The sequence below is a fragment of the Syngnathus scovelli genome, unplaced genomic scaffold (assembly GCF_024217435.2).
Source record: "Syngnathus scovelli strain Florida unplaced genomic scaffold, RoL_Ssco_1.2 HiC_scaffold_31, whole genome shotgun sequence".
Taxonomy (NCBI): Eukaryota; Metazoa; Chordata; class Actinopteri; order Syngnathiformes; family Syngnathidae; genus Syngnathus; species Syngnathus scovelli.
The window spans coordinates 60553-83305 of NW_026061401.1; the positions used below are offsets into that span (position 1 = coordinate 60553).

Sequence of the window (22753 nt, forward strand, 5' to 3'; positions counted from 1 at the left end):
TTTTTAGATGTCTTTGTTAAGACCTCAGGGATTCGTTAATTTATTAGAGCGCCCTCGCCCTAGCTGAGCTCAAGATAACTACTTCGAACCAGATCTGACAATTCCTGATGTTAAGGATTAAAGCTGTCTTCACTTTAAAAAGAATTGAACGGCTTTAAAGAATGACTACGATAGGGGAATAAAAACATTTTAAAGTTGTAATTATTGCATATAAAACCATGCTCAACATAGTTACTACTAAATAATCGATAACCGAATTAAGGCTTAAGAAGAGATTTAATGAATAAGCAAGCAAAATAATTACAAGTCGAAAAAAACAAAGAAAACAAGACTCACCCACTCAGAACAAAAGAGGAGGCTAAAGGACTAAAAACCTATTCGGTTGAACAAGTCGAGTGATCAGCTCTCCTTTGTTCCAAAATCCGAATTATGTTTAAAAAATAGGAAAGGTTCCGGCCGTGAGGAGCGTAGCCTAAAAAGTAAAATTGGCGACTTCCCCTTTCTGCCCGGAGTGGCGGTCTCCTCTAACCTTCCTCGAAGCTTAAAATTTGACCAAGTCCAATTCGAAGACTCTGGAAATACATCTTAGTAGATTTTGGTTCAATCTCAAAAAGAATGAAAAATCCATCTTCATTCTTTTACTCCGGGCAGCGCCACGGCTAACGCCATGACTAGGAAGAAGCCCCGCTCTGCATTCGGGCATCATATTTATAGGCTTCTGGCATTACCTCCTTGGAATATGTAGATAAAAAGTCAGAATCCCTGCACCTCTGGTTGTCTTGGCAACCCTGCTTTAAGCAGCAACCACTGCGCCCGACAGCCACCGGCCACCGGATGCAGGTGTTTCCTGTTTTGCTCGTTCTTTCCCTACTAGCCCTTAATGTCTCTTCTCAACTTAATATATTCAGGTATGGATGGAACACCAATGTTAAATACAGGTTGGACAAAACATTGCAACATTACTCACATATATCTTGTCTAATAAAGATCAATCTCAACCCATAATAGTACTTAACATAATAATGGGTTCCTCCAACTTAAACAGAAATATTGATATTGCTCAAGCTGTTACATCTTAAAATTATGGCATAACAAACTCATATTCCAAAATTGTGCGTTGCTACGTGTTTGAACAGGTCGTGTCCTCCTAATTGCTAACAATTTAATTTATTAGATTTGTTAATTTCCATCAGGTCACCCCATGTCAAGCTTTAACACCATCTCCTGGTGAAATTTTGGAACTACTACATGTTTTGGGATAGCCAATGTGCCTGGGCCAAATTTAATACCTAATTTTACACCATCTTGTACCACCATGCCACTTGACATACTGGACATTTTTAGGCCAAACAACTATTATAGCTGATTGTTGAAATACAAATACAGTATTTGTACTGTATTTGATGGCTTAGCCCACAAAGAAAATGTATTTCAAGTTTATGGACAATCAGCTCTAATGGAAAATGCCCCTTTTGTCTGTTAAATCAAGATTGCAATATATTGTACCTCGCCTATATAACGTATATTCCAGACTATAAGTCGCAGTTTTTTTCATAGTTTGGCCGAGGGTGCGATTTATACTCAAGAGCGACATATGTGTAATTCTTAACACATTATTACTTGATCATTAACACATTACTTACTCACTTGTTTTCACTTCACATGTTATTTTCACACTAAACCACATGATGGCGCTCTAGGAATAATTAGAAGTGCAATTGAGATTCCAGAGTCAGCGGAGTTGTTCATAAGTGACATTATGTTATAGTTATTTGAATAACTCTTAATATGTTACATCAGGCACATTTTCAGTTCCTCGTTTATGTCTTTATGTAATGTTAGCATACCATACCGTTCAGCCTGTTGTTGCCTATTCCTGTCTGTTCTTGGTGTTGGATTCTGTCAACTACATGTCCCCCAAAATTGCGACTTATACTCTGGTGCAACTTATATATTTTTTTCTTCTTTAGTATGCAGTTTATGGCTGGTGTGACTTATACTCCAAAGCGACTTAATAGTCCGGAAAATACAGTACTGTGGCCAATTACTGTGCCACTCTAAAAGCAATGGCATGGTTGTTGTAATGTTTTAGCGAGGTAGTAATAGAATTAAATGTTGTTTGCTACAGACGCCCAGGGTGGTGATTTAAATGATTATTCTGACAGTCAACGATATTGGCGTGGATGAAGAGCGAGGAGGGTGAGAGGCAGGAACCGTCTTGCTTGAGCAGTCGGATATGGCGATAACCTGTAAAAGTCAAGTATTGCATGTTAGTATACAAGAAGAAACTCATTCTTTCTTTATTTTAAAACAAATGCTACAACGAACCCTTTGCAACGAGCCCCTCAAAACCTCTGCCTGGTATAATCGTGAATCAGCATCCATCCATTATCCAAGGGGGTCGCGGACGTGCTGGAGCATATCCCAGCAGTGATCGGGCAGTTGCCATCCAATCACAGGCCGCAGAGACACACAATCATTCGCACTCACACCGAGGGGCAATTTGGAGTGCTAAATCGGACTACCAAGCATGTTTTTGGGATGTGGGAGGAAACCGGAGTGCCCGGAGAAAATCCACGCGGGCATGGGGAGAACATGCAAACTCCACAAAGGAAGGTGGAATCAAACCCGCACCCTCCTAACTGTGAGGTGGACGTGCTAACCAGTGCCCACCGGACCTTCCTCACGAGAGATGATGATACTAAAATTATCTGTTTAGAGAGCGCCTTTCTGATTTGACATTGATGGCTTACTATGTCTCCTACCATTGGCGTTCTGTCTCAAATTTTGTCAGTGTCGTCCTCAGACACGTCCCTTCATGTTTAAAAGAAAATGCAAATTAACTGCTGAATCAGCACCTGAAGAGGCTGTTTTAGGCTGTGCTATGTGTTTGTGTCAGATCAATGACATACCTGATCTGCAAGGGATATTTCCTGTCTATGTTGCTGTTGTTCTTGGGTATAAATATCTGGAATGCTAAACACTCCTTTTAGGAAATTACATTACTGCCCATCCTCAGCCCAGATAACGGTTGACCTCAATGAGCAAAGTGACCAAACAAGTCAAGGTCACTGGAAAGATGAATCTTGCATGACAATACCATGCATACCATGGATAGAGGGCTCAGAGCAGTCACGCCACTGAAGGCCTGGATTTTGTTCTGTCAGCAAAGTCTTGAATGAGTGCAAAGTCTGGTGTATTCACAAACATACATACTTACAATACTCATCCAGAATTTTTAACTTCCCCCTCAATCTAGGCAATCATGATTCAAAACTGCTCTTTCACACATTCTCTACCTGTGCGGAGACTTGTCAAAGGCAGGGTGTATTGTCCAAGAAAGTCGTTGCTTGAAGTATAGTCATGATCTTCAACCACAAAGCGAACAAGTGCCAGGTCAGGAGCATGGACGGTAAAATTGAAAGTGCAGTTCCACTGTGGGTTAAATCCTGAAACAAAGAAAAAGGAACTAAAGATGAACTCAAATTTACACAAATTTACCTTACATGTTTGCTTCTAGTGGGGACTTTGCCAAACACCTGTTAAAAGCTCAGTGGCCTAGTAGTAGAGTGTCCGCACTGAGACTGGAAGGTTGTGGGTTCAAACCCCAGCCGGGTCATACCAAAGACTATAAAAATGGGACCCATTGCCTCCCTGCTTGGCACTCAGCATTAAGGGTTGGAATTGGGGGGTTAGACTACCAAATGATTCCCGAGCGCGGCACCGCTGCTGCTCACTGCTCCCCTCTCCCCCAGGGGATGGATCAAAATCACATGGGGATGGGTTAAATGCAGAGGACAAATTTCACCACACCCAGAGGTGTGTGTGACGATGATCATTGGGACTTTAACTTTAAAAGGCAAACAACTGTTAAAACCCACCCCTCCAAGAGGAGGTTGAGGGCTCCTATCATCTCATCCATCAGATAATCATAACAAAAAGGTGAAAAACAAGCCCCATACACCTGCTTGTTGGCTCTCACCAGGGACAACTCCATCAGAGGTGGGTATTCCGTCCCAAGGACAGAATAGTCCTGCCCTTTTACAGGGAACGAGGAAGAAAAAGGATGGATTGAGGACAGATGGAAGTTGGTTTTTCATCCATCCGTGTAATCGTCCCTCTCCGGGTCAAGTGCCGACTAAACTCTCAGTCCGACTAACGAAGCGTTTTAGCAGACTAACATGAAGGTCTCCTAAAGATAGGTGTTTCCATGTCTGTTCGCACTCCTTTGTCTCGTGTGTGTAATCCGCCAATATACTATGCTCAGACCAAATTGAACGTTAAAGCAAGACTACACTGCTCTTTAACCTTCGTAAAATGTTTTCATAAATCTTCTGAAACATCGACTTACATTTGAATGGTATTGTTGTCCTGGCCTGACGCGTCTGTATCGCTTTTACTGGCAAGAAAAAACTTTGTGGAAAAAAACTGCAAACGCACTGACATGCTTCACTGATGCAATCGTCTCTGTGCAAATGCTGCTGGCATACGCTCCACAACAGAAAGGCTGCAAGATTTTGTAAACATCGTAAACATATAATTAATAATATTGGGGGACGGCAAATTTAGAAAATGATATTTGAGTCTCTAATACACAGGATTGAAGCAGTTCCTTCATGGCGACCGCTGCTACAAGGCAGCATGCTCAATCGTGCAGAATATGTACTTGTCTCTCTCTCTCAAGCGATTCAAAGCAACGCAAGGTTGTTGCCGGTCAACTCTACGGTGTCATACTGTCTCTTTGTCACTGTCACTCTCGCTCCCGCATTCCTCACCCAGAAGACTTCTTCACTTTCAGTCACAAGCTGTCACAATACCCACAACAATGCCAAGTACAGTGGAACCTATGTATATTTTACACAGACTTTGGGGTCCAGAATTTGGAAACTGCGTCAACGCCGAAAGCGCATTATTAAGAAGGTCTTGAAGTGTAATAAAATCAGAATCATGCATCCGAGTGTATCAGGAAATTGCAGTGGGGAAGTCCGTTCTAAGACACACATGTTTGCACTTGGGGAATAACATCATTGTTGTGGGTGAAAATTCATACAATATAATTATTAAAAATTACTATATTACCAATCGGCGTAGCGATCATGTAGGGACGTCCGATTCTATTAGCATGAGCAGTCATAAAGATAAAACAGCTCTTACCGATTGCCGTCTCTGTGGTCGCACAATAGCACAATTTTTAAACGCCTTTAAATTAGTAATGGAAATGAAATCACTCACAATACCTGCAACACTGCCAAGTGTGCAAAGCTCACAAATATGTTCTCAAGAAGACGGACCAAAAAAGAAAATGGTAAAGGACCAGGGTTAAACTGCTAAGCTGCTCTTTATACATAGCCATTGGTTTAAAGTTTGTTTAATTATATATATTTTATCATTATTATGCATGTTTTAGTGTACATATACATATACTCTGACAACATTAACAGCTTCCACGTTTTAGAAAGTCAGTATGACAGACGGTGAGCTAAGCCAATAAAGCATTTTGATATGCCAAATAAGATGATAAGGTCTGAAAGTATTTTGAGCATTTGATAATATTATCATGAAACAGTCTGTTTACAATCAGCATAACTATTTTGAAGATTAAATATAGCCCAAGAATATGTAGGCCACGTAAATTACATGTTACATGTAAATAAAATCTGACAAGAAGGGAGAAGAACTCCATGGTACCATCTTTTTTCCAAGATGGCGGCGCACGCGGACACAGCGGCTTACGGCTCTCCACGCCAGTGCTCTTTTTTCTTTGCCTATCTTTTTTTATTTTCACTCTTTGGCACACTCTGTACTGGGAATCCCAAGTACACTTTCCACTCGCTCACGGACATCGGATACCAATCACGGATACCTATTTCAAGTGACTTTCACCGCAAGCACAACATCCCAGACGAGATTGTGAGACCGCCGGGGTCTCCGTGGATTGTTGTCGGGTCTGGGAGGCGACGCAGGCGAAGAAGAGAGAGGAAGCAAAAGCGAGGCCGTCGGTCTGGCCTAATGCTAAGGCTACGTAAACAACCGCACAAGCCGCCTCTCCCGAGCCTGTTTCTCTCCAACGCCAGATCCCTGCTGCATAAAATGGATGACCTGGATCTACAGCTCACGGGAAACCACTAGGTCCGGGACTGTTGTGTGATTATTATAACCGAAACCTGGCTGCACCCGGATATCCCCGATGCTAGCATGCAGCTAGCAAGCCGCTCCCTGCTACGCGCGGACAGAACATTGGACTCCGGTAAACGCAGGGGTGGGGGGCTTTGTATGTATGTGCACTATAACTGGTGCAACAATGCGACCATCGTAGGCAGCCACTGCTGTCCGGACCTCGAGTACATGGCAGTCAGGTGCCGGCCTTTTTTCCTCCCGAGGGAACTAGCTGTTGTTATCGTCATTGCTGTTTACATTCCACCCGACGCTGACGTAAGCACGGCACTCTCTCTCCTGCTGAGAGCTGTGAGTGAACAACAACGGGCTCACCCTGATGGCTTCCACATTGTAGCGGGGGATTTTAACAAGGCCAACTTAAAGACTGTACTGCCGAATTTCCACCAGCACGTAAAGTGTGCTTCACGGGGTGAGAACACCCTGGACCATGTCTACACCAACATCAAACATGCATACAGAGCTATCCCCCTTCCCCACCTTGGGCAATCAGACCATCTGTCCCTCCTGCTCTTCCCTGCCTACACCCCCCTCAGACGCAAACTCAGACCCACCTTAAGGACCATCACCTCCTGGCCTGAGGATGCACTCCACAAACTCAAAGACTGTTTTCAACGGACAGACTGGGACCTGTTCGACCACCAGGAGCTGGGGACACACACAGACACAGTTCTGGGCTACATCCAGTTCTGCACCAGCAATGTGACTGTGACCAAAACCATCCGGGTCTTCCCTAACCAGAAACCCTGGATGTGCAGCCAGGTCCGCTCTCTCCTCAGAGCCCGCGACACCGCCTTCAGGTCAGGAGACAGAGCTCTGTACAGCGCTGCCAGAGCTGAGCTGAGGAGAGGAGTCAAACGGGCGAAAGCGGACCACAGACAACGCATCGAGTCCCACCTGTCCAGCAACAACGGCCGTAAGGTGTGGCAGGGCATCCAGGAGATCACCAACTTCAGGGGCAGTGCCGCTCAAGTCGAAGACCAAGGCGCACAGCTGGCAGAGGAGCTAAACAGCTTCTTTGCTCGGTTTGGAACATCCCAGCAGCACTCCCCTGTCCCTGCCCCCTCCCCCACCCAGCTCTGACATCACTCCAGGAGCACAAGGTCAGAAAGGTGCTCCTCGCAGTGAATCCCAGAAAGGCCGCAGGCCCGGATGGGGTCCCCGGCAAGGTGCTGAGGGCATGCGCTGAGGAGCTCGCCCCCACCTTCACCACGATCTTCAACCACTCCCTGGCCCTAGCAACCGTCCCGCCCTGCCTGAAAACCTCAACCATCATCCCAGTGCCGAAGAAGTCGGCCATCTCTAGCCTGAATGATTACCGACCAGTGGCCCTCACTCCGGTGATCATGAAGTGCTTTGAGAGGCTGGTTCTTCAGCACATCAAGGATTATCTTCCCCCACACCTTGACCCCCACCAGTTTGCATACCGGACCAACAGATCCACAGAGGACGCCATCGTCGTAGCACTCCATTGTGCGGTGAACCACCTGGAGCAGCAGCAAAGCTATGTCCGGATGCTCTTTGCTGATTACAGTTCGGCATTCAACACCATCCTCCCGGACAGACTCACCACAAAGCTGGACACTCTCGGGCTCCCCTCTCTCACATGTGCCTGGATTAATGACTTTCTGACCAACCGACTCCAGGCTGTGAGAGTTGGCTCCCGCCTCTCCTCCACCCGTACGCTCTGCATCGGCTCCCCACAGGGCTGTGTGTTGAGCCCCCTCCTCTTCTGCCTCTACACTCACGATTGCAGACCAGCTCACAACCACAACCGGATTGTCAAGTTTGCCGACGATACCACTGTGGTCGGTCTCATCTCCAATGGCGATGAGGTAGCCTACAGAGAGGAGGTCCTGGAGCTGGTCGACTGGTGCTCAGAGAACAATCTCGCTCTGAACACCAAGAAGACCAACGAGATCATCATAGACTTCAGAAGGCACAGCCCTGAGCCAACTCCCCTCTTCATCAACGGCGAGCAGGTGGAGAGGGTCCACAGCACCAAGTACCTGGGCGTCCACACCTCTGACCGGATCTCCTGGTCAGAGAACATCACCACCATCGTCAAGAAGGCTCAGCAGCGGTTACACTTCCTGAGAGTCCTCAGGAGGTACAACCTCAACACCGACCTGTTGCTGACCTTCTACCGATCTTCCATTGAGAGTCTACTGACCTACTGCATCGTAGTATGGTTCGGCAGCTCCACCGCCGCTGACAGGGAGAAGCTGCAGAGAGTGGTGAAGGCAGCTCAGAGGATCATTGGCCGCCCTCTCCCCTCCCTTACGGACATCTACACTACCCGCTGCCTCAGCAGGGCTAAGGCCATCTCAGCGGAAAGCTCCCACCCTGGCTCCGCCCTGTTTGACCTGTTGCCCTCTGGAAGACACTACAGGCAAATGAAGACCAGGACAAACAGACTCAAAAACAGTTTCTTTCCCCAAGCCATAGCCCCCCTCAACTCCAGCCGACAATGATGACACTTTCCTCCTGCACTACTACTGCACTTTGTCCGCACTACTGTTTCCGATTATTCATCTACTTTTCTATTAGTCGTTTACTTGACTATGTTACTTGTATCTACCTCATGCACTGGATGGAGGTCTCCAATTTCATTGTACTGTGTATAATGACAATAAAGGTTTTCTGATTCTGATTATGATTCTGATTCTGAAGGTAATCACCTTCATGACTGAGACACCCAAGGATGGGCAGCCCAGACAGAAAGGCCGTCGCCTGAGTAGCAGACGCCCATGGACGCTGATGAGACCTCAACCGACGTACTTTTAGAGTTGTGACATTGGCAGGCTACTATATGAATGTGTGGACTGCAGGAGTTGAGCACCGGCTTTTTGACTGCTCATACACAAGCACAAGCTTCTGTAGGGTAGAAAAAGCAGTCCAGCGCTGTAAACTTTACTTGTGTGAGTATGTTTTTCATTGTGTTGGTTGATAGCTTTCTTAATCAGAAGCAAAACGAACACTCATTGAGTAATTTGAGCATAGACAATTGGTATTAGCTTATGCTGCGCTGTGTGACTGGCACAATCCTCATTGAGGAAATTCAACACTCTTAATAGGCTTTCTATGCTATTCATCTTGCATTTTAGAATATAAATATACTGTATATTGTTGTTGGAATAATTAGATGGTTGGCCTGACCAGGGGCCTCATAATTTATGAGTTGGAGTCCCTTAGTTCAACGAAGCTAGCTCCAAAGAATTCCTTTAACTCCCTTCCTTTCTTATCTCACTAGCTACGAGCAGAGCTCCCTCACACCTGAAAAAGTACTCTGTTTAGTTCAAAGGAACTTCTTTCTCTTTTAATCAATTCTGTAGCTTTTATCTATGGATTGTTGTTGATCGAGACTGTTTGTCTTTAAGTGTTACAGAAAAGACATATCTGTTGAAGTAGTTGCATATAAGTTATCCTGTCAGGCAGGGGACAAGACGGAGGACTCGGATGCAGAGTCGTTTCTTTCTGGGATTTATTCCAGCAAGCACACTGAGCAAAAGTACAAATCAAATCGCCTCTTGCGAGGGAAAACACGTGGCAAAAAGTACAAACAAAAGGTGTCGCACTGAGGCGAGTCAAAAGGCTAAAAGTACAAATCAAAACGCCTCTTACGAGGGAAAACACGTAGCAAAAAGTACCAACTAAAGGAGTCGCACTGGGGCGAGACAAAAAGGCGATGGAGACCAAGGCACAAACAAAAGCGTCGCTCGGTGGCGAGACAAAAAGGAGGGTTCTTACAGACAGTTCGGACATCAAGGGATCGCTGGTGGTCGGGACGAGGCAAGACACACTGGCACAAGACAAGGGGAAGACACGGACTAAATACACACAAAAGGGCGGGGACACAGGTGATGACAATTAGTGTCGATTACGCAGGTGCACACAATCGGGATCAGGGAAGACAAGACAACCAAACACCGAGGAAGGAAACACGAACTGAAACGGAAGGGATGACAAAATAAAACCGGAAGTAAAGTTACGACAATTGACGAGACAAAAAAACGAAAAAATAAACGCGACCGCATGACAGAAACCCCCCCCCCCCCAGGGCCGGATCCCAGACGGCCCAGGAGCCCCAGGGTGAGCCGCATAAAAGTCATCAAACAGTCCCGGGTCCAAAATATAACTAGGCGGCACCCATTGCCGCTCCTCTGGCCCATAACCCTCCCAGTCCACCAGGTACTGCCAGCCCCGGCCTCTTCTGCGCACATCCAATAGTTGTTTTACGGTGTAGACCGTCCCACCTCCCACAGTCCGCGGAGGCGGAGGCGGCGCAGGATCCGGCACCAATGGACTGTCCACCACCGGCTTGACCTTCCCGACGTGAAAGGTGGGGTGGACTGCAAGGGACCTGGGCAAGCGGAGACGCACCGCGGCCGGGTGCACGACCTTGGCGATGGGGAACGGACCCACGAAGCGAGGCGCCAGTTTCCTGGAGTCCCCCTGGTGGGGAAGATCCTTGGCGGACAGCCAGACACGTTGCCCTCGCTGGTACACGGGCGCCGGACGTCTCCTCCGGTCCGCCATCCGCTTGACCCGGTCCCCCTGTCGGACCAGCGTGGCCCGAGCCGCCGCCCAGACACGATGACAGCGGCGCACCAAGGCGTGGGCCGAAGTCACCGTCACCTCCGGCTCACTGTCAGGGAAGACTGGGGGCTGGTAGCCATACACACATTTGAATGGGGACATACCTGTGGCCGTGGTGGGCAGGGAGTTGTGGGCATACTCCACCCAGGAGAGGTTCTTGCTCCATGAGGCGGGGTTCTGGGAGACCAGGCAGCGGAGACTTGTCTCCAACTGCTGGTTGACCCGTTCCGTCTGCCCGTTCGCCTCCGGATGATAACCTGATGTGAGACTCACGGTTGCCCCTATGAGTCTGCAAAACTCCCTCCAAAACCTGGATACGAATTGGGGCCCCCTATCGGAGACAATGTCTTTCGGGAACCCATGAACCCGGAATATGTGGTCCATCATTACTATGGCTGTTCGTCTAGCGGACGGGAGCTTGGGCAAGGCGATAAAGTGAGCCATCTTTGAGAATCTGTCTACTACTGTGAGTATGGTGGTCTGCCCATGCGAGACCGGAAGTCCGGTGACGAAATCCATGGATATCTCTGCCCATGGACGCGAAGGAATGGGTAGGGGATGCAGCAACCCCATACGGACGCCGTGGGAGTTCTTGTTCCGGGCGCAGACGGGACAGGCTGCCACGTATTCTTTGATGTCAGCCCTCATGGAGGGCCACCAGAATCGCTGCTGGATGACAAACAGGGTTCTGCGCATGCCTGGATGACAAGAGAGTCTGGAGGTGTGAGCCCAATGGATGACTTGGGATCGGAATTGATCTGGGACAAAAAGTCTGTTTTCCGGGCAGCCACTAGGGGGTGGCTTGTTTCCATTGGCCCGCTGTACCCGGCCTTCGATTGGCCAGGTCACTGCTCTCACCAAGCAATGAGGAGGCAGGATGGATTCGGGTTTCTTGAGTTCTGGATCTGAGTTGTAAACACGGGAGAGGGCGTCAGGCTTGGTGTTTTTGGATCCCGGTCTGTAAGATAGAGAAAAGTTAAAGCGATTGAAAAAAAGTGACCAGCGGGCTTGGCGGGAATTCAATCTTTTCGCTGACTTGATGTATTCAAGATTTTTATGGTCTGTCCAAACCAAAAAGGGCTGCTGAGCACCCTCCAGCCAATGTCTCCATTCTTTCAGTGCCAGTTTAACTGCCAACAGTTCGCGATCCCCCACATCATAATTTTGTTCGGCGGGCGTCAGCCGTCGAGACAGGAACGCGCACGGGTGTAGTTTGTTGTCGCTCTTGGCTCTCTGTGATAGGATGGCCCCGACTCCTTGATTGGAGGCGTCCACCTCCACCACAAACTGTCGCGACGGATCAGGAAGCGTGAGGATGGGAGCGGTGCTGAAACGGTTCTTTAGCTCCTGGAAGGCCGCCTCCGCCTCTGCTGACCAGCGGAAGGGGACCTTAGGAGACGTGAGTGCGTGCAAGGGAGCCGCCGTGGCACTGAAGCCCTTGATGAACCGCCGATAAAAATTGGCAAAGCCCAGGAATTGCTGCACCTTTCTGCGTGAGTCGGGGGTAGGCCATTCCTTAACCGCGCTGACTTTCGCCGGGTCCATCTCAACCTTGCCCGGGGCCACGATGAAGCCGAGAAAAGATACGGTGTCCTTGTGGAATTCACTTTTCTCGGCCTTTACGTATAGTTTGTGTGCAAGAAGACGTCGCAGCACCGTCTCGACGTGAATCCTATGGGTCCTCAGATCTGGGGAATAAATCAAAATATCGTCCAAATATACATATACAAAACGGTCCAAACAGTCTCTCAAAACATCATTGATCATGGCCTGAAATACAGCGGGAGCATTGGTGAGACCAAATGGCATGACTAAGTATTCGAAGTGTCCTCTATGGGTGTTGAACCCGGTCTTCCATTCGTCCCCTTCTCGGATGCGCACTAGATGGTATGCGTTGCGCAAATCTAACTTTGTAAACACCCGGGCTTGCTGTAGTTGGTCGAACACGGTCGACATCAGTGGGAGCGGATACCGGTTCTTGATTGTGATCTGATTGAGAGGACTATAATCAATACAGGGGCGTAGGGTGCCGTCCTTTTTGTCCACGAAAAAGAACCCCGCCCCCGCAGGCGACGATGATGGTCGAATCAGTCCTGCTTGCAGGGAGGAGTCTATATATTCGTTCATGGCTTGCTTTTCAGGGCCCGAAAGAGAATAAAGCCTCCCCTTAGGTATAGTTGAACCCGGCAGGAGTTCAATGGCGCAATCATACGGACGGTGGGGAGGTAGGGAGGTAGCCTTGGCCTTGCTGAATACCTCGGCCCATGGGTGGTAACACGCAGGGACCCCGGTTAAGTCGGGGGTTTGCGCGTCTCGAGCAGGAGGCACAGCGCGCGGGTTAGACCTGACACAGGAATCATGACAGTCGGGACCCCATCCCGTTATTTCCCCTGATCCCCAGTCTATGACGGGGTTGTGGCGTTGAAGCCATGGATACCCGAGAATGAGAGGGTTCATTGGAGAGGTCACGACATGTAGCCTTATATTCTCCTGGTGGGGACCTATCGACAACGAGACTTGTTCTGTTATGTGAGTTATTTCAAAAAGTGCCTGTCCATTGAGTGCCTTAGCTTTCACGGGGGTGTTCATCAGCTCAGTCTTTACCCCCCACCGGCGAGCAAATGCCCAGTCTATCAGGCTTTCATCTTCTCCTGAGTCTATTAGTACTTCGAGTTCTATTTCTCTTCCCAAGTGTGTAATCCTGCCCTTGGGAAGCACTTGCTCCGGGGACGGAGCCGCAGAGAAGGCGCTCACCTTCAGGGTCCTCCTTACTGGACAGGAGAGAAGGAGGTGTCCGAGCTCACCGGAGTAGTAGCATCTTCCCTCTCGGCGTCGCCGTAACTTCTCCTCCTCGGTCAACTTAGCTCTGCCCAACTGCCTCGGGTCTGGCTCCTGGCGCTGCCGATCCCCGTCCAGCCTGGAGTGGTGAACGTCAGGGCCGGCTACTGGGACGAAGGCGGGGGTGGTCCTGCTTCGGTGCTTCCTCCACTCTTGCAGCCGGTTGCCAGTGCGGATAGCCAGAGCGATGAGGGCGTCGAGGTCGGTGGGAAGGTCTAAGGGGATTAGCTGATCCTGTATGGACCCAGAGAGGCCCCGGAGGAAGACGTCATATAGTGCCGTCGCGTTCCAACCGCACTCCGCGGCCAGCGTGCGGAACCGGATGGCGTAGTCCCCGACGGTGTCTTGTCCCTGGACTATCTGACAGAGTTGGCGAGCCTTTTCTCGGTCAGCGGAGATTGGATCGAACACCGTTCACAGAGCCTTGATGAAAGCGGGGAGAGAGTGACAGGAGACGGAATCCCTGGCCCATTCCGCGGTGGCCCACGTGCGGGCCCTTCCCGTCAGGTATGAAACCATGTAGGCCACCTTGGAGCGCTCGGTGGGGAAATCTGCTGGGGCCCTCTCAAAATGCATCCCGCATTCTGTAATAAATGCCCGGCTAAGGCCGGGTTCACCGGAGTAGCGCTCTGGAGGAGCCAGTCTGGCACCGTCGGTCATGGGAGCTATGGCAAGGGGAGTAACTGAGGAAGCAGCGGGTGTACTGGAAGTCGCTGCTGGTCCCGCGTTCAAGAGCGAGAGCACGTCCTGCATTTGCTGACCCAGCTGTGCTACTTGGGTGGCGACCGCTCCTCTGAATTCTTCTTGGCACTTAGCGATTCCTCGGATTTCTTTCCCCAAGTCGCCCACTTGCTTCTGGTGCTGGGCGAGCTGTGAGGCATGGGAACGCACTGCGGCGCACAGGTGCTCCGACTCTGCCGAGTCCATGACTGGCCAGTGTGTACTGTCAGGCAGGGGACAGAGACGGAGGACTCGGATGCAGAGTCGTTTCTTTCTGGGATTTATTCCAGCAAGCACACTGAGCAAAAGTACAAATCAAATCGCCTCTTGCGAGGGAAAACACGTGGCAAAAAGTACAAACAAAAGGTGTCGCACTGAGGCGAGTCAAAAGGCTAAAAGTACAAATCAAAACGCCTCTTACGAGGGAAAACACGTAGCAAAAAGTACCAACTAAAGGAGTCGCACTGGGGCGAGACAAAAAGGCGATGGAGACCATGGCACAAACAAAAGCGTCGCTCGGTGGCGAGACAAAAAGGAGGGTTCTTACAGAGAGTTCGGACATCAAGGGATCGCTGGTGGTCGGGACGAGGCAAGACACACTGGCACAAGACAAGGGGAAGACACGGACTAAATACACACAAAAGGGCGGGGACACAGGTGATGACAATTAGTGTCGATTACGCAGGTGCACACAATCGGGATCAGGGAAGACAAGACAACCAAACACCGAGGAAGGAAACACGAACTGAAACGGAAGGGATGACAAAATAAAACCGGAAGTAAAGTTACGACAATTGACGAGACAAAAAACCGAAAAAATAAACGCGACCGCATGACATATCCCATATTTACTCAATATTAGTATTATGTGAAACTTAATAATAATAATAATAATAATAATAATAATAATAATAATAATAATAATAATAATAATAATAATAATAATAATAATAATAATACATTTTATTTGTAAAGCACTTTTCATAAAATAATCTCAAAGTGCTACAGAAACAAGACTAGAAATAAAAACACAAGAAACCAGAATAAAATCATAAAAGCACAGAGGCAATAAACGACACCTATGAGGAGCCGGGGAAAGCCTTTCTAAACAGAAAAGTTTTAAGCTTCTTTTTAAAAGTGTCCACAGGCTGGGCTTGACGTAGGTGTGCAGAGAGAGAGTTCCAGATGTGGCGGGCAGCGGCGCAGAAAGCTCGGTCTCCCATGGTGCGGAGTCGTGTACGGGCCTGATGGAGGAGGTTGGAGCTTTCTGACCGGAGGTTACGGATGGATGAGTGAGGGGTAAGGAGGTCTTTGAGGTATTGAGGGGCGTTGCTGTAGATGCGGAGGTGGGTAATGAGGGCGATCTTGTAATGAATTCTTGATATTATGGAAAGCCTGTGTAGGTGCTGAAGAATAGGGGTGATATGGTCACGTTTGCGGGTTTTCATCAGAGTTCGGGTGGCACAGTTCTGAATGAATTGGAGTTTCTGGAGGTGTTTGTTGAGGATACCGATGAGCAGACTGTTACAGTAGTCCAGCCTGGAGGAGATTAGGGCGTGGGCGAGCTTTTCTGCATCGGAGAAGGTGAGGAAGGGGCGGAGTTTAGAAATGTTTTTGATATGGAAAAAGCAGGTTTTGTACAGATGTTTGATGTAGTTGGTAAAGGTAAATTGTGGGACGAACTTCACCCCGAGGTTGGTAACAGAGGTGGAGAGGGGGATATCTTGACCAGAGAAGGAGATGATGGTTATGGGTGATGACTGGATCTGGTGAGGGGTGCCAATTTGTATGGCTCTGGTTTTGGAACTGTTCAGTTGAAGGAAGTTGTAAATCAACCACGCCCTAATCTCCTCCAGGCAGTTGGGTAGGGCCTGTGTGGGTGATAAGGGGACTGGAGTAGAGCGTGGATTGGGGTCAGTCCGGAGGTATAACTGGGTGTCGTTAGCATAGCAGTGAAAAGAGATGCCATGTCGGCTGATGACCTGACCCAGGGGGAGCATGTACAGAATAAAAAGGAGGGGTCCTAGGACAGATCCTGAAGGGACACCACATGTGACAGGGGCTGTATTTGACTTGGAGGAGCCCAGGCTGACGTACTCTGTCCTGTCAGCGAGCTATGAGGTGAACCAGTCCAGTGTGGAGACCAATGTTGGTGTGGAGACGGTTAAGGAGGATATGGTGGTCGACGGTATCAAAGGCTGCTGAAAGATCAAGGAGGATGAGCAGGAATGGGGATCCAGAATCGGCGGAGATGAGAAGGTCATTGGTTACCCTCAGCAGTGCTGTCTGTGCTATGGGCAGTGCGGAAACCAGACTGGAAGGTTTCAAATCGTGAGTGTTGTTGAAGGTGTTCCTGCAGCTGTATGGCAACAGCTTTTTCAAGGACTTTGGACAGGAATGGAAGAAGAGAGATGGGCCGGTAGTTGGAGAGACATTCTGGGTCAAGGCTGGGTTTTTTCAGGAGAGGCTTGATAACGGCGGTTTTGAGTGATGGTGGGCTTATTTGTGTGATAAGAGGGCTTATGGCAGACAGGTTAGATTTGATGAGAGTTTTAGGAATGGGGTCCAAGGGGGAGGTGGAGGGTTTCATTTTTTTGATGAAATGCGCAACTTCGGACTGAGTGACAGCAGCAAAGGTGCTAAAAGGTGGAGGTTGAGGGCAGGCAGATTGCAGAGATGGTACTGGGGAGCCTGAGAGCTGAGACCAGATGGAAGTGATCTTGTCTTTGAAAAAGACAAGGAACCTGTTGCATTGTTCTACCGTTGATTCTGTATGTATTTGGTTTTTGGGGTTAAGGAGGTGATTTACGGTGGTAAAAAGCTGCTTTGAATTTACAGGACTGTTATTGATGATGTTTGAGTAGTAGATGGACCAGGCTTATTTAAGGGCTGCTGCATAGGCCTTCTGATGTTCCTTGTAGGCCAGCTTGTGTACCACCTGGCCAGATGAATTAGCACGCCTTTCGATGGCCCGGCCTTCAGTATTCATCCTGCGCAGTTCATCAGTGCACCAGGGGGCAGTAGAGGAGAAAGACACAGTCCTTGTCTTGAGAGGGGCATGTCCATCCAGGAGGCAGCGGAGGGAATGGTTATAGTGTTCAACCAATTCAGTAGCTAAAGGAACGTTGCCCGAGGCCAACATTTGGAAGTCAGAGTGCAAAATGGTAGAGTTAATGTTTTTAACTTTGTGAAAATGAATATCGCGTTTAGGATGGGGTGTGTGGGATGGGCAGGAAATGTCCATGGAAATAACACTGTGGTTGGAGACACCCAGATCATATACTGCCAGATTATTGCTGGAGGGAGAGTCTGAGATGACCAGGTCTAAAGTGCGCCCCCTGGCGTGTGTGGGAGCATCAACATGCTGTGTGAGGTTGAGACAGTCCAAGACATGAAGGAAATCAGCTGCCAGGGGGGAGGAGGGATTATCAATATGAATGTTCATATCACCCAGTATTATATTATTGGAAGATAGAGAGCAGAGGGAGGTGAGGAGATCATGAAACTCAGGGATGAACGATGGGTGGGGTTTGGGCGGCCGGTAAATAAGAACAGCATTGATCTTGGACGGAGGTTTTGATTTGAAGGCCAGATATTCAAAAGAGGACACTTTAGGTAAAGGCAGAGGAGACAGCTTGAGAATGTCGCAGTAGATCACTGCCAGGCCACCACCTCGGCCAGTACAGCGAGCTCTCTGCAGGTAACTGTAACCAGGGGGGCAGGCTTCATTTCATGATGAAAAAACGTGAGGTTGGTGCCAGGTCTCAGTGAGGCACATCAGGTCAATATCTTTATCAAGAATGTGATCATAGACCAAGCTTGATTTATTTGACAGGGACTGAGCATTAAAAAGTTTAGTATTAATGTGGAATTGATCAGTAGTTCTCTGGATGGGACAGAGCAGTCTGGGATCCACACCTCTCCTCCCTCGACAGACAGTATGGCCAAGTTTCGCAATGTTTCTCGCGCTATTCCTTACCGCGGTGTCAGCGCTCTGATGACGTGTCAGTGATGCGACCGGAAGAGCGGAGGACCAGGCGGGCGAGATGGAACCGGCGTTGGGAGGTTCGATGTAAACAAGCTTTCTCCGTGATCTTCCAGTTTTAAGCTGTGCCAGGGTAGCAGGCCCGTTTACCGGAGTAATCAGCGGGGCTGGTACCGGAACGATGGGCTGGATCCAACGGCTGCATACGAATCGGACATGAGGAGAAAATCCGCTGCGCAGCTCAGCCGAGGAGGAGACTCTCAGGTGAGCTTTGAGGCGGACAATCACACCGGCATGTCTCCCTCGTCTTCTAGAGCGCTTTCTCTGGGTTAGAGGGCATGACAGCTGGCGTCAGAATGGGACTTTTGGTCGCGATCTCTCCAGGGAGACACAGTAGACAGTCGGCGCAGGTGTTCAGGAATGTCCGCCAGCACCGGTGTTTGCTGATCGAAAAATGGGCGATCAGGTAGCAGTGGGGATTCAAACCAAGCCCTAAGGTCAAGGAAGGTTTGTCGATCATATGGCAGCAGAGCAGAAACGTATCGGAAGGCAGAAAGCAGCAGGAGCAGGGAAAAAGACTTAACATCAAAGGAGCGAGGCAGACGGCTTGCCATCACGGCGCCATCTTTTCCTTCAGGCTTGTCTCTTAGCAAGAAAGTCTAGTTGCATTGTTCGACAGCAAAACGGCACTCAACACGCTCCAAGATATCTAATCAAGGACGAGTCAGCCAACAGGCTGCCAACCACCTGAGGAGCAACAGAACAGACTCTGCACTGCTGGAGTCACGAATCGGCTAAGGCCTCGGACCACATAACATTCGTTAGCTAATCAGCATTGCTACAGCTACAATTTCCCCTCCCTTTAGTGTACCAACGCCTTTGTGACCAGGGCAACCTAGAATATTAAAAAGAGGAGAATGCAAGAGTAAGAACTCAGAATTAGCGGAGACTGTAACTGAGCCTTCCCGTAATTCTCTTCGTGAGTAAAATGAATACTGGTTGTCTTCTCCTCTTTGTTTCAGTGTGTGACTTAATTTCTGATGGTATTTAGACCTGACAATTGTTTTATTCATGGGAAACAATATTAATGATGCAAGATAAAAAAGTACACCTCCGTGAGTCGTCAACTTATCGTAATGGAGGGGTTTGCGTGCCCCTATGATCCTAGGAGCCATGTTGTCGGGGGCTTCATGCCCCTGGTAGTCACCCATGGCAAACGGGTCCTAGGTGAGGGGCCAGACAAAGCACGGCTCACAGCCGTCATCATTTTATGATGATTAAAATAAATGGACTTCGTTTTCCCTCGCCCGGACGTGGGTCACCGGGGCCTCCCTCTGGAGCCAGGCCTGGAGGCGGGGCTCGAAGGCGAGCGTCTGGTGGCCGGGCCTTCGCCAATGGGGCCCGGCCGGGCACAGCCCGAAAAGGAAACGTGGGTCCCCCTTCCCATGGGCTCACCACCTGTGGGAGGGGCCAAAGGGGTCGGGTGCAATGTGAACTGGGCGGCGGCCAACGGCAGGGACATTGGCGGTCTGATCCCCCCGGCTGCAGAAGCTGGCTCTTGGGACATGGAATGTCACCTCTCTGGCTGGAAAGGAGCCCGAGCTGGTGTGCGAGGCAGAAAAATTCCGACTAGATACGTATAGTTGGACTAGCCTCCACGCACAGTTTGGGTTCCGGTACAAGCCCTCTCGAGAGGGGCTGGACTCTCTTCCACTCTGGAGTTGCCCACGGTGAGAGGTGTCAAGCAGGTGTGGGTATACTTATTGCCCCCTGGCTGGGCGCCTGCTCATTGAGGTTCACCCCGGTGAACGAGAGGGTAGCCTCCCTCCGCCTTCGGGTGGGGGGACGGGTCCTGACTGTTGTTTGTGTCTATGCACCAAACGGCAGCTCAGAGTACCCACCCTTCTTGGTGTCCCTGGAGGAAGTGCTGGAGAGCGCTCCTTCTGGGGACTCCATCGTTCTACTGGGTGACTTCAATGCTCACGTGGGCAATGACAGTGAGACCTGGAAGGGCGTGATTGGGAGGAACGGCCCCCCCGATCTGAACCCGAGCGGTGTTCTATTATTGGACTTCTGTGCTCGACATGGATTTTCAATAATGAACACCATGTTCAAACATAAGGGTGTCCATGTGTGCACTTGGCACCAGGACACCCTAGGCCGCAGTTCAATGATCAACTTTGTAGTCGTGTCATCGGATTTGCGGCCACATGTTTTGGACACTCGGGTGAAGAGAGGGGTGGAGCTGTCAACTGATCACCACCTTGTAGTGGGTTGGCTCCAATGGTGGGGAAAGATGCCGGTCCGACCTGGCAGACCCAAACGCTCTGTGAGGGTCTGCTGGGAACGTCTGGCAGAATCTCTTGCCAGGAAGAGCTACAACTCCCACCTCCGGCAGAGCTTTTCCCGTGTCACGGGGGAGGCGGGGGACATTGAGTCTGAGTGGACCATGTTCCGTGCCTCTATTGTTGAGGCGGCCGACCAGAGCTGTGGCCTAAGGTCGTTGGTGCCTGTCGTGGCGGCAATTCCCGAACCCGCTGGTGGCCACCGGCGGTAAGGGATGCCGTCAAGCTGAAGAAGGAGTCCTATCGGGCCGTTTTGGCCTGCGGGACTCCGGAGGCAGCTGACAGGTACCGGATGGCCAAGCGGAACGCGGCTTCGGCGGTTGCTGAGGCAAAAACCCGGGCGCGGGAGGAGTTTGGTGAGGCAATGGAGAATGACTTCCGGACGGTTTCGAGGAAATTCTGGTCCACCATCCGGCGTCTCAGGAGGGGGAAGCAGTGGAATGTCAACACTGTTTACAGTGGGGATGGCGTGCTGCTGACCTCGACTCGGGACGTCGTGAGTCGGTGGGGAGAATACTTCGAAGACCTCCTCAATTCCACCTACACGCCTTCCATTGAGGAAGCAGGACCTGGAGACTCTGAGGCGGATTCTCCAATCTCTGGGGTCGAAGTCACTGAGGTAGTTAAAAAACTCCTCGGTGGCAAGGCCCTGGGGGTGGATAAGATCCGCCCAGAGTTCTTAAAGGCTCTGGATGTTGTGGGGCTGTCATGGCTGACACGCCTCTACAACATTGCGTGGACATCGGGGGAAGTGCCTCTGGATTGGCAGACTGGGGTGGTGGTTCCCCTATTTAAGAAGGGGGACCGGAGGGTGTGTTCCAATTACAGGGGAATCACACTCCTCAGCCTCCCCGGTAAGGTCTATTCAGGGGCGCTGAAGAGGAGGGTCCGTCGGGAGGTTGAACGTCGGATTCAGGAGGAGCAGTGTGGCTTTCGTCCTGGCCGTGGAACAGTGGACCAGCTCTAAACCCTCGGCAGGATCCTCGAGGGTGCATGGGAGTTCGCCCAACCAGTCCACATGTGTTTTGTGGACTTGGAGAAGGCGTTCGACCGTGTCCCTCGGGAGGTTCTGTGGAGGGTGCTTCGGAAGTATGGGGTGCCGAGCCATCTGATAAGGGCGGTTCGGTCCTTGTATCACCGATGCCAGAGCCTGGTCCGCATTTCCGGCAGTAAGTCGGATTCGTTCCCAGTGAGGGTTGGACTCCGCCAAGGCAGCCCTTTGTCACCGAATTTGTTCATCATTTTTATGGACAGAATTTGTAGGCGCAGCCGAGGCGTTGAGGGGGTCCGGTTTGGGGACCTCAGCATCGCGTCTCTGCTTTTTGCAGATGATGTGGTGCTGTTGGCTTCTTCAGGCTGTGATCTCCAGCTCTCGCTGGAACGGTTCACAGCCGAGCGTGAAGCGGTCGGGTTGGGGGTCAGCACCTCCAAATCCGAGTCCATGGTCCTCGATCGGAAAAGGGTGGAATGCCCTCTCCAGATCGGGGATGAGATCCTGCCCCAAGTGGAGGAGTTCAAGTATCTTGGAGTCTTGTTCACGAGTGAGGGGAGGATGGAGCGCGAGATCGACAGGCGGATCGGTGCAGCGTCGGCAGTAATGCGGACCCTGTACCAGTCCGTTGTGGTGAAGAGAGAGCTGAGCCAAAAGGCAAAGCTCTCAATTTACCGGTCGATTTACACTCCTACCCTCACCTATGGTCACGAGCTATGGGTCGTGACCGAAAGAACGAGATCCCGGATACAAGCGGACGAAATGAGTTTTCTCCGCAGGATCTCCGAGATGAGGTGAGAAGCTCGGTCATCCGGGAGAGACTCGGAGTAGAGCCGCTGTTCCTCCACGTTGAGAGGAGCCAGATGAGGTGGCTCGGGCATCTTATCAGGATGCCTCTTGGACGCCTCCCTGGGGAGGTGTTCCGGGCATGTCCCACCGGTAGGAGACCCCGGGGATGACCCAGGACGCGCTGGAGAGACTATGTCTCTCAGCCGGCCTGGGAACACCTTGGGGTCCCACGGGATGAGCTGGATGAAGTGGCTGGGGAGAGGGAAGTCTTGGAGTCCCTCCTAAAGCTGCTGCCCCCGTGACCCGACCCCG

The 22753-nt window shown here is 50.2% G+C and overlaps 1 long non-coding RNA gene across 1 annotated transcript; it reads right to left on the reverse strand.

Annotated features, from left to right (window-relative positions):
• Positions 1-257: 257 nt before the first annotated feature.
• Positions 258-3644, reverse strand: LOC125966100 (uncharacterized). Its single transcript, XR_007480068.2, has 2 exons — positions 3300-3644; positions 258-2247 (listed from the first exon to the last, which is right to left on the reverse strand). It is a non-coding gene; the product is annotated as an uncharacterized lncRNA (long non-coding RNA).
• Between the last annotated feature and the right edge of the window lie 19109 nt (positions 3645-22753).